The following is a 13,012-nucleotide window of genomic DNA, read 5'->3' on the forward strand; positions in this document are numbered from 1 at the left end:
TTACAATTTTCAGATTTTTAATGACCAAAGTCATTAATTAATTTTTAAGCCACCAAGCTGAAATGCAATACCGAAGTCCGAGCTTCGTCGAAGATTACTTGACCAAAATTTCAACCAATTTGGTTGAGAAATGAGGGCGTGACAGTACCGCCTCAACTTTCACGAAAAGCCGGATATGACGTCATCAAAGACATTTATCAAAAAAATGAAAACAACGTTCGGGGATTTCATACCCAGGAACTCTCATGTCAAATTTCATAAAGATCGGTCCAGTAGTTTAGTCTGAATCGCTCTACACACATACACAGACACACACACGCACACACACACGCACATACACCACGACCCTCGTTTCGATTCCCCCTCGATGTTAAAATATTTAGTCAAAACTTGACTAAATATAAAAACAGCTGTGAACCGTTGAAAAACGGGAAACAATGCCTCCGACGCGTTCCGAGAAGAATCTGGAGTGACTTCCCTTGCCTCATGCAAAACATTGCGATCGGGCGAGAAGCGAAAATATTCTGAGCGATTGTTACCAGAGGAGAGGCGGCGATACCACCAGAAGATTTTGGAGATTGACGGGAATGATCCGTATGACATTCTCAACCAGGTGCTGGTCAGCAAATCCGGACGATCTGCCAGAGCTGAGTTACATCAACATCGTAAATTATTTTGTGCTTGGCAAGAGTGCATACAGATACACATGTGAGCAGCTGAAAAGCTTACAACAGTTTGGATTCCTACCGACTTTTTGTCTCTGGCTGGGTGAGGGATGTCAAGTGCTACAGCCCTGATGGCTGTCAGAACTCTGTCATTTCTGCAAAGGTAAGAATGTGCTTTCAGTTTATAATGAATGAACGTGAGTGTTCTCTGTCTTGTGTTGCAGATATCACAAGTTGCAGTTCAGGATATTGTGTTGAGGCTTTGTCTTTGATATATTCTTCGCTTCAGTTTGTATTCTGGACTTCGACAAAAGCTGTAGATAGTCTTGAATATATTTATATTTTGAAATAGCTTGCAAAATATTATATTTATAATGAGCTTCATGTTCATATTCAGTTAAAAATCTGTTGTTTACTTTTCAATGTTAAGGTTATTGTAAAGCACATTATGTGCGTCTTAAGAGTTATATTCATTCGATTGACCTAGCTGAATGCTGATTTGTGCGACCTTCAATTTATGTTTCAGATTCTTCATTCACAACGCCTTAATGAACCAGCACTTTCTCCTTGGATCATCGCCACTTCTGATGGCAACATACTGGCAGCACACTGTACCTGCATGGCCGGAGTTGGAGAAACCTGCACACACGTCCCTTCACCTTCAAGGAGTCAGCTGTTGAGTGTGCTGTGGCAGACCGCCATTTCTGTTTGGAATCTAACAGTGAGGGGATGCTTTGTCTGCGCAAAGACCACCCATACTTTAGTCATAAAGTACAGTGCCAGATTGTTATGACCAGTTCCTCCTACTGCGATTTCATGGTGTGGACTACTGTGGATAAAGTTATTGTCCGAGTATTGCCTGACTGTGATTTTTGGGCAATGTGTGTGGAGAAAGCTTTCAAAGTGTTCAGACTCGCAGTTCTTCCAGAGCTAGTTGGAAACTGGCTGGACAGAGAAGCTGAGCCTCTACAAGCAGTGGATGTGAACCAGGAGCAGCTGCAAACACCAGCCGTGAAACGCAGCAAGAAACAGTGACAATGCCAGACTCACTTGCTCATGTGTGTGGGAAAACAAACATCATGTATGACTGTACACACAGAAAGTGGTAGTAGTAGGTAGCGGCAGTCAAAACTTGGTTTTGAAGTGAGAGTGAATGTTTTGTGATGTCTTGAAAGAAAAATAAAGTACAAGCAAAACACAAAAAAAAGTAAGTGGATACCTTTATTAGTTCCTGAGATTTTGATATTTTAGTACATACGCTGTCGCGACTCTGCTTAAAACTGTAAAATAGGGCAACTTCAGCAGCATGTGGGTACCACATAGTTATCCTCAGCCCTTTCAACTTTTCAGGATCTGTTATCAGCAACCAAGAATAGAAAAAACACATAGTTCTAGCCCTCTAATCTCATATGGCTTCTGTCAGCAAGCATGCAAACTTCACGAAAAACACAATTAAACCCATCGCAAAATTGCACGGGAGGGCAACTTTGGGTCATCACAATTCACACAATATGTATAGCAGCTGTCTGAAACTTTCACATATTCCAAACAAATGTGTGTAGAACATGGCTATTTTTTTTCAGACAGCTTAGTTCAATGCTTTTGGAGTATAAGAGCCTCAAAAATGTCAAAAACCTCAATTTGTCAAGCGGAAAAACAGGAAAATTACAGTTTTTCGCACTTCAAGGCCAATAATTAAGAAACTATTTAAGATACAACGAAAAATTTTGGTGTGTAGATAGATTACAGTGTAATCTTTACAGACATCAGTAAAATTCAGTGTAATGTTGAAAATAATCCCCCAAGAGTGGACAACCCCCCCCCCCCCCCCCCCCCAGAGGGGGGTAGCACATTTCAGATTGAAATATTTCAGAAACTACTGAAAATACAGCCATGATTTTTGGTGTGTAGATTGATTACAATGTTATCTTCACAAATATGTGTTCAATCAAGTACACTACATTGGGGTGTGCACGTTAAAGATCCCACGATTGACAAAAGGGTCTTTCCTGGCAAAATTGTATAGGCTTAGATAAAAATGTCACTGTTATCCCTGCGCCTTGAATATGTGCGCGATATAAATTGCATAAATTTTTTTTTTTTTAAATTAAAAAAATATATATATAAATCCCTGCGCTTAGAACTGTACCCACGGAATATGCGCGATATAAGCCTCATATTGATTGATTGATTGAAGTAAGATCTAGAGAATACTACATGGCTTGCTGTGTCGTACCAGATTTACACGAGTTGTTTTTTGACTCACATGCGAAGCAAAAGTGAGTCTATGTACTCACCCGAGTCGTCCGTCCGTCCGTCCCGGCGTCCGCCCGGAAAACTTTAACGTTGGATATTTCTTGGACACTATTAAGTCTATCAACACCTGATGTGGCCTGATGGTGTATGGTTACAAGATCTCAAAAAACATGTGCGGCAACTTGACCTCACTTCAAGTTCAAGGTCACAGGGGCCGTAATTGTTGTCTTAAAAACGGCCATTTTTCACATTTTCTTCTGAAGTTATCGAGAATGGCAACCTTAGCTATGTATGCTATACAGGGCAAAGTAAGCCCTATCTTTGGACACCAGTTTGGTTGACCTTGCTTCAAGGTCAAGGTCGCAAGGGTCCTTTAAAGTTGGATTGTATACATATTTTGAAGTGACCTTGACCCTGAACTATGGAAGATAACTGTTTCAAACTTAAAAATTATGTGGGGCACATGTTATGCTTTCATCATGAGACACATTTGGTCGCATATGATCAAGGTCACTTTGACCCTTATGAAATGTGACCAAAATAAGGTAGTGAACCACTAAAAGTGACCATATCTCATGGTAGAAAGAGCCAATAAGCACCATTGTACTTCCTATGTCTTGAATTAACAGCTTTGTGTTGCATGACCTTAGATGACCTTGACCTTGGGTCAAGGTCACATGTATTTTGGTAGGAAAAATGTGTAAAGCAGTTCTTAGTGTATGATGTCATTGCTAGGTTTAGTTATTTGACCTTGACCCTGAAGGTCAAGGTCATGTAAAGGTCAAGGATGTGAGTCGTATGGGCTTTGCCCTTCTTGTTTAAATAGTGAACTGCGAAAGCGAGCTGTTTACTATTTGAAAAAGCAACGAGTGTAAATCTGGTACGACACAGCAAGCCATGTAGTATTCTGTTTATCCTACATTATATACTTCTGTGCCAGATCTAACTAAAAGTCACCGACAGCGATATTGCCTTTGGATCAACCGCTTTAGAACTTCAAACCACTTTACTCAATTTGACATTCATTCCTCCGCCATGACACACACTCTCAAACTAGGACAAAGTAGTTCGCCTTTGTCAACACTGTTAAGTTTAATATTCGAACAATCAAAACCGAGTACCTGCAAAACCGGTAAAATCCGTTGCGTTGATCGCGAGTCATGGCGGAGTATTCGAGCGAAGCAATGGTGACGCACGCTTCGAGACAATTTGTGGAAGAAATCAAACCCATCACTTCAAAATATACCAGATAAAAAGAAAAGCAGTGGCCACAGGATAAAAGAAACCAAAAGGAACAACAACAGCAAAGCATATCCTTCCTCGATAGGATTAGCTTGACCTTCCGGTTTATCCCATGTACTACTAATTTACATAGCTTGACCTTCCGGTTGACCTCATTTACATGATATACACACGTGTGATTTGAACGATTTTTATCTCACGGTTATCTCTCTCACGTATGTGGGATAAATTTACTAACATTGTTCACAGTTCTCTGGGGAAAACTAAATTCTTGCAAAGTGCACAGTCGGATGAGAAGTGACAGTCAAATGCATATATACCCCTTCTTCAAAGTCAGTCAAACAAAGTTGTCAGTCAAGTACTGCTTGAAACAGGTGTACATGGCAGGCAGGTTTGCTGGAGATTCGACTGTGAATGTTCTGCCAGAAGAAGAAAATGGTGCAAGCACAATGTTGTGTCCAAAAACAACCGATGCAGGAATCTGGCAGAAGTCAGCGATAGGTTCTCCTTTTTGTGGAACGATATCAGATCGAGCACCATGCCATTCACAAGTTCTGATGGACGGTCAAGGTCTTCCAGAAGGTCCGGATTGAGCAGGTGGTTTCTTGTGATCCTATGTTTCAGCAAATGAACCCCAACATTCCGGCCCATGATGCAACGCCCTGCGTCGATATCCAAAAATGCTTCTAGTTCTAATCCAGTCTTATTCCCCAGCTTTGTTGCTTCTTTCACTGTTCCCTCAATTTCTGCCTTGATTTCAAGTCCTTGCAGCAAGTTCACTCAAACACTTTGAGGAGAAATTAAACCAGGTCACTCCAATCCCTCCCTGTTTCCAACCGAAGCAGATCCAGCTGCAACAATAGCTTGTTGGTCAGTGGTACCAGCTGAAGTTTGGGTGGTCGACCTCTTCCAGTTGCTGTGAGTGTGAAAGCAGACTTCATTTGCTGGAAGTGAGCATCATCTGTAACACGCACAAACAAAACAAAAATGTAATACTATGTTCATAATATTTTTGTACTGAAACCATGAAGGCTACCAGTAAGTTCGTCACGCGGTAGATTCGTCACCCGTGACGAAATTACTGGCAGGGGTGGGCGGGTGTTAAGCTTAGAGCTTATGCTTTCAGATGTTTGATTTGTGGGAGAGATTCAAGATTCACTGACATTTTTTAGAGAGAGAGAAAGAGAGAGAGAGAGAGAGAAAGAGAGAGAGAGTTGTTATTTTAAAACCCGAGATCTACTCATTGTGCAGTTCTCAACTGAGCAGTTTTCAGACGACACAGTCCGAGCGTTGTTATTTTAAAACCCGAGATCTACTCATTGAGCAGTTCTCAACCCGAGATCTACTCATTGAGCAGTTCTCAAAAGCATGTAGTCTGAGAGAGGGAGCGAGAGAGAGAGAGAGAGAGAGAGAGAGAGAGAGAGAGAGAGAGAGAGACGGACGGACGTACATACACCCATATCCATGACACGCACGCACACACACGCACGTACAAACGCACAAACACTCACACACACCATCGCACACACACCCACACACTGACTAACACCCACACACGCGCGACCAAGAGAGAGAGAGAGGGAGTCCTATGACTTCAACCTCACTGTCAAGGAGGCAGAGAAACTCAATGTGAGGAGAGGGAGGGGTGGAAGGAGGTGAGAGAGAGAGAGAGAGAGAGAGAGAGAGAGAGAGAGAGAGAGAGAGAGAGAGAGAGCCGCGCTCGGACTACTGTGGCGAAGTTACCGGGACCGGTGACGAATCTACCGTGTGACGAACTTACTGGAAGCCACCATGAAGGCCTGTTTACTTTCAGTTTTACTTTTGTCCCAAAACAAAAGTTTGCTTTGTTTTTCTGTCATGTATTTGGTTATTTTTTAACTCGTTTCTAATTTATTATATCACCTTGCTTGTCATGAGAAACAAATTAGTAATCACACAAGTTTGATGGACCATAAACTCTGATTAACTGGGGGGAAAAGGAAGAAGGAATGGAGATGCGCTAGGGTCAGTGCATGTAAGCTACGCTACTCGTTGCTAGGCCTAGTCTTGCACTTCCGGTTTTAGCAAAGGAACAATTATTCCTTTTAATCCTAATTTAATCCTCAAGAAAACAACAACTGAGAAACAAAAACCATCGGAGTAATAATTCAAGATTAGTTTGAAACAAATATATCACATGTACGGCGAAAGGCAAAAAATAACTTAGGTCGTTTATCGAGTACCCCCATTTCAACACCCAATACAAAATGACCCAGCACAAACTACTATCATCAAAATGAAAACTACGCACTCAAAACGCTAAATTCAGCAGAATGGTTCGACAGATCAACTTCTAAACACTAAATGAACAGAAAAACATCAACACTTACCAAGGATGGGTTTGATTTCTTCCACAAATTGTCTCGAAGCGTGCGTCACCATCGCTTCGCTTGAATACTCCGCCATGACTCGCGATCAACGCAACGGATTTTACCGGTTTTGCAGGTCCTCGGTTTTGATTGGCTCGCGCTTCGCGCGCATGAATCTTAAACGGAAACTTCCATATTTGGAGGATTCACAAGAAATCGGACTTTCTAGCGCATCTTTTACGACTACGATCGTTTGAGTTGTTTTTAAGTTACGAAAGGTTAAAGTTGGGCAATTTTTTATTGTCCATGTCTAAAATCCACCATCGATTTAATCTAAAAAATACCCCCCCTAGAAAGAAAAGGGACTCTTTCTTTAGCAGTCGACACTGGTTTCCGATCGTTGAATGAAACTATTTTTAGAAAATACAACGCCGAAAGGGAAACACCACAAAAAGTTGAAGAGCAAGTAGTAATGGCGGTCGCGTCACGGCTGTCCGAAAATCCGGAGAGAGTATTTGTGATTCACGCACACGCATTCAATCCAAGCACATTTTGCAAACAAATGGCATGGGGTAAAAGACAAAGAATCCAACTTCATTTCTGTAGTTTCCATTTTCAATAATATGCCATATATTGAAAGCTGTCGGAAATTGAAAACGTGTTATTTTCAGCACAGATCTCGCTTTCCCGCATGGGACTAGCGTTACTGCCGCTACCTAGTAGTAGTAAAGTTGTAGAGAGGGAGAGAATACATCGAACGCAGAAGAAGAAGAAGAAGAGAGGGAGAGAAAAGAGAGCATGTAATGTTTTAAATCACAGTTCACACTCACAGAGAAGTCATTAATTGTTCCATTCTTGTTTCATTTTATTCTTAAAGTAAAATCATGCACAGATGTAGACATACATTTTGTTTAGGATCACCGACCACAATACAAAATCAAGTGCTACAAGTATAAATTATGATGCATACAGGATCTTATTTTGTGATTGTTTTACATCCACTGCTGTGAATAACAAAGAATCATGAGCAGTTTGATTGTCAACTTATTCAGCCAGGTATATTGTTCATTCTCCTTGTTCAATGTTTCCAGTGACACGGATTGGCTGCTTGATTTAGGGAACAAATAAGAGTGTGTGGTCCAGCAGTTCTGCATCAGTACAGTCAAGTAATACAGTGTTTAAATTGGCAGTGGAACTGAAAGTTAGTTTCTATTATCAACCAGTTCTTTTTTGATGACAACAAAATTGAACACACTTATTTCTGCAAAAAAGCACACAGGTCTATTGATCATAATGAAAAGTTAATGACTCACATACCCACAGTATGTTATTTCAATTTTGAACATTTAGTGAAAGTGTTCTCTTCACTTTGGCTTCATACCTGCAATACTGGTAGTGGTATGTTCAGTGTTGCTTGCAGTTGCATGTTATTGGTAGTTTAAATGTGTGCTCGCATTTCAAGTGTAGGCCATATAAGTTTTCAATGCTCCTTATCTTGTTTCCTGTGTAGAGCTATTTTGAGGTTAATCAGCATAATTCAACCTTTGTCAGTTGTGTCAATACATGTCACATTTATGCAAAATGATTTCAAAGTGTATGTTAAAGTGGTGTGTGTGAGTGTGTGTGCGTGTGTGTGTGTGATAGAAAGAGTGAAATCTGCTCTTGAATTGGAAGGAAATAGCAGCAGGTCAGATCATATACACATGTATATTCAAATTCAAGATTCCATCCAGTGAAAACATAACAGAAAAACTGTTGCTACTGCTCATGTGAGACACCTGAATCAGATACAATACACCACAGTTTAATTAACATATTCTCTAGTCTAAACAATGCCTTCAGTTCAGCTGTGTTTATGCAGCGTCACAGCAAGAATCACATGATACCAGTGCAAACATTGACAAGCCCAGATGATACAGTGACTATTTTGTCCAGTGTTACCACTTCTTCCTCTTCCCTTGCAAACAAAAGATCAGTCAGAATATCAGAGTTCAGAATTTTGTACTTTCCACAAAGAATACAGATAACTCGCTCAACATAAATTCTCAGATTAGCTAGTTTGCGTGTTGACTATCTCATAAGCTGTAAGCTGACTCTTCCCTCTTGTAAAAGCAGGGATTTTCACTTGTGCACCTCTCATAGCCACTAGTTCATTAATGTCAAATCCCCTGTCGGCCAAAATCACATCATTTTGTACAATATTGTCTAGATACCCACTATTTGCAGTGATGTGCTTGTCACTTGAAAGCCCACCCCACCCTTTAGAAATAAAAGAAATATGGCCTTGAGGTGTAATTGATATTAGGTATTTAATTGTATTGTTGTGCTTGTAGTTTGACCAGGTGAGTGCACTAGCATCAACACTGGAGGGTCTCTCAATGAATATATTTCAATAATGGACACTACTCTGCATCTTGAACACACACGGCCAGTACATGTACTGTGCAACTGACCTTGGCACGGAACGATCCAAGGGGGGCAATCTCAGTCATCTCAAAGAGGGAAATCCAAACGCAATCCGCTTTGTTCGATTTTACGGGCTTGGACGATAGAGAAAAATAAGAAAAGCAAAAGCTGGAGTCCAGTCTGGACAAAACTGCTATCAAGAACGCAGAATTAATTTCTTCTGAGTTTTTTTTTAGCCGTAAGCGCCATGTTTAACTGCTGTTCACAATGCGGCCGCAGTGAAACCAACAAAGGGGCCTCACTATGGAAGAGTTTCCTGCTCCGATAAACATGGCGCTTACGGCTAAAAAAAAACTCAGAAAAAATTAATTCTGCGTTCTTGATAGCAGTTTCGTCCAGACTGGACTCCAGCTTTTGCTTTTCTTATTATTCTCTATCGTCAAAGCCCATAAAATCGAACAAAGCGGATTGCGTTTGGATTTCCCTCTTTGAGATGACTGAGATTGCCCCCCTTGGATCGTTCCGTGCCAAGGCCAGTTACACGGTACTGGCCGTGTGTGTTCAAGATGACTACTCTGTTCCATGGATAGGGAAGGAACTGTGGCGGTAGACTTGTCTTTATACTTCGCCTGTCTGTCCAGAAAACAAGTGGCTGCAGTCTGTGGTACATGATATGCACAGTCTCGTGAAAAACTTTGCTTGCAGTTGTTCTTGACACAGAAAAGATGTATGCCAGGTGTTGCAGAGGTGTGTTAAGGCGTATATATGCATGAATGAGAGCTTGGAACTGTGTCAGTGCTCTGCGCGAGTGTGTTGGCAAATGCCATGCAAGAAAATCAAATAATGTAACAAGTGTGAAGAAATTAGAAATCCCAGTAAAATATCGTACAGTATCGTCATTGTCCCTCAAAGAATCAAGTGTCATTATATTTAGTCAAGTTTTGACTAAATATTTTAACATCGAGGGGGAATCGAAACGAGGGTCGTGGTGTATGTGTGTGCGTGCGTGCGTGAGTGCGTGCGTGTAGAGCGATTCAGACCAAACTACTGGACCGATCTTTATGAAATTTGACATGAGAGTTCCTGGGTATGATATCCCCGAACGTTTTTTTCATTTTTTTGATAAATGTCTTTGATGACGTCATATCCGGCTTTTCGTGAAAGTTGAGGCGGCACTGTCACGCTCTCATTTTTCAACCAAATTGGTTGAAATTTTGATCAAGTAGTCTTCGATGAAGCCCGGACTTCGGTATTGCATTTCAGCCTGGTGGCTTAAAAATTAATTAATGACTTTGGTCATTAAAAATCTGAAAATTGTAAAAAAAAATAAAAATTTATAAAACGATCCAAATTTACGTTTATCTTATTCTCCATCATTTGCTGATTCCCAAAACATATAAATATATTATATTCGGATTAAAAACAAGCTCTGAAAATTAAATATATAAAAATTATTATCAAAATTAAATTGTCGAAATCAATTTAAAAACACTTTCATCTTATTTCTTGTCGGTTCCTGATTCCAAAAACATATAGATATGATATGTTTGGATTAAAAACACGCTCACAAAGTTAAAACAAAGAGAGGTACAGAAACGCGTGCTATCCTTCTTAGCGCAACTACTACCCCGCTCTTCTTGTCAATTTCACTGCCTTTGCCATGAGCAGTGGACTGACGATGCTACGAGTATACGGTCTTGCTGAAAAATGGCATTGCGTTCAGTTTCATTCTGTGAGTTCGACAGCTACTTGACTAAATGTTGTATTTTCGCTTTACGCGACTTGTTTTTCTTGGCAAGTTCGTCTTTAAGTTCCCGAGTTTCTAGCACCAGCCGGTTTAGTTCATCCCGTTGCTGCTTTTCTTCATCTTTACAAATCCAGGCAAAATTGTCATAGGTTTCAGTCTGGCAGTAAGTACCGCCACAGTCACCTCTCTCGGGAAGAGGAGCAGCCAGTTCTGCTGTATCCGAAGTACCTTCACCGTCGCCATCAACAGCATCCTCTGCTAAATTAGGGTGAGAAGGAGTTGACTCACTCCCCACAAGCTTCTTCCTCTCCTCGAGTCTCTGGTACTGTCCTTGTTGGCTGTCAGGCTGTGTCCCTGCACCATACCCAAGTTTCAAAGTAGGTGTTTACTTCCCACAGATGGTTGCCCTGCAGAAAAAATCAAAGGCAAATGTATTGTAAATTATGGATTGGGAGATATTTTAAAAATAAGTCACCCAAACAAAATGAATGAGTAAATCTAGACACAGATCTACCCTTTAAAACTGAACTATAAAGTTGTATCAACAATGACCATTTAGTGTTCAAATAAATTCTGATTATCAAATCCAAGTATTTCACACCTATGGCATTCTCACAAGTCATGGTTTTGGGCAACCATGATAAGTTGTTATAGTATACTGAGAGTAAGTGTAAGACTGACTCACTCAGTCATAGACTGCACTCGGTGCAGGACTGACCGACTGTCCGCACACTACCATCACAACACAGCTTGCATAAAACACAGACTAACCAAGGCAGGTGAACAAAAGCATGAGTACTTACCATTGACAAAATGATCAGAGCACACGTATCTCCTAGCTGTTGATTCAAAGTTGAAATTCTTCAGCTGAAGCTGTGCCAACCATTCTCGCCCGCGTCGTGCAGTCAAATCCCTTGTCTCTTTGCCCTTTCCGTTGACAACAAATGGAACAGAAAAGAATCTTCTGTCCCTATCTCTATCTTGTCTGTTATGGCAATGTTTAACACTACAACTAGAGACCATGTCGATAAATGCGGAAGATTCAGAGTGCAGATTTCGCGTGTTGCCTTCTTGCGAGTTCCGCCGGAATGCCAGAGTCAAGGCCGGACAGCTCTGCACACGACTGTGTGACGTCATCGCGTCAGAGCTCATAACAAGTTGTGTTGTGTTGTGTAACCTACAGATTAAAAAAAAAAGTGTAATCATGCAGTAAGAGAAATGGAAACAGAAAGTTTTTGTTGAGACAGAACAGAAAACTTAGGACGGAAAACTTTTTTTCAACAACTTCAAGGGAGAGAATGCAAACACTAAACACTCCCGGTTATGACCTTGACCTTTTGTTTGTTTTCGCATTCAGTTCTTTTCGTACGGCAATTTCAGCTTGTAAAATAAACAAATTTACGAACATTTTCTGATAAATAATGTTTGGAGATACCTTGTATTGAATTATAGTATATATATACACAAAGAAAAAAAATGAAGCTTAGAAGTCAATTCTTGATTCCCCTAAATAATGAAAACTGCTTTCCCTAAACAATTCATTGTTTACGTAAATAATTCCTTGTTTACGTAAATAATGATTTATTTAGCAACATTGCTGATTCTTTATAAACAATGTAATATAAGTCTAAATAATATATTGTTTACGTAAATAAATCATTATTTACGTAAACAATGAATTATTTACGTAAACCATGAATTGTTTAGGTAAATAATGAATGGTTTACGTAAACAAAAAATTATTTAGAATTGTTTTACATTGTTTATAAACAATTACTTATTTAGCACATGAGCTTCTAAATAATGATTATTTAGCTAAAACTGGTGAAAAAAAACATGAAAAAGTATCCAAATAATTATTTGACAAACGGAATGACATATTCATGTAGATCTTCCCACGCCTGGTTTCGTTGATCCTTATCTTATAATCAGGATGCCTAGGATCCCAAAGTAGTTGCCTAGCTCTAACCAGCTCAATAATTAAAATCTCCATCCTCATATGTCACGTCTTGGAAAAATTTAACCTTCCCACTTTCCTCTTCACGCGTGATACGTGAGGCGTGAAGCATGAAGTCGTATATGGCGCGTCACGACAAAAATAATGTTGGTTCATTTTTCTATCACGTGAGGCCATAGACTATCAGTATCACGCTTCACCCCTGCAACAACAGACTTCCAGATCTATAACACGATCATATGTGTTCTCTGTTTGCATGTCTGTCCAGTGGTGTGTCCTGTCCCCCCATAAAGCATATCAACTCTACCTGTCCCAAGATAGGCCAATTGGTTCTAAGAGGACGTTAAAACTAATTATCATCAGCCTCACGCCTCACGTGTCACGTATATAT

General features: G+C 40.3%; 1 protein-coding gene and 1 long non-coding RNA gene across 2 annotated transcripts in view; both read right to left on the reverse strand.

The window, feature by feature from the left end:
- LOC138967246 (uncharacterized) overlaps window positions 1–13,012 on the reverse strand; it is a 38,608-nt gene that overhangs the window by 24,206 nt on the left and 1,390 nt on the right. The gene's annotated exons all lie outside the window — the stretch shown is intronic.
- On the reverse strand, window positions 1,874–6,972 carry LOC138967245 (uncharacterized). Its single transcript, XR_011455884.1, has 2 exons — window positions 6,533–6,972; window positions 1,874–5,124 (listed from the first exon to the last, which is right to left on the reverse strand). It is a non-coding gene; the product is annotated as an uncharacterized lncRNA (long non-coding RNA).

Source organism: Littorina saxatilis, linkage group LG5 (assembly GCF_037325665.1).
Source record: "Littorina saxatilis isolate snail1 linkage group LG5, US_GU_Lsax_2.0, whole genome shotgun sequence".
Taxonomy (NCBI): domain Eukaryota; kingdom Metazoa; phylum Mollusca; class Gastropoda; order Littorinimorpha; family Littorinidae; genus Littorina; species Littorina saxatilis.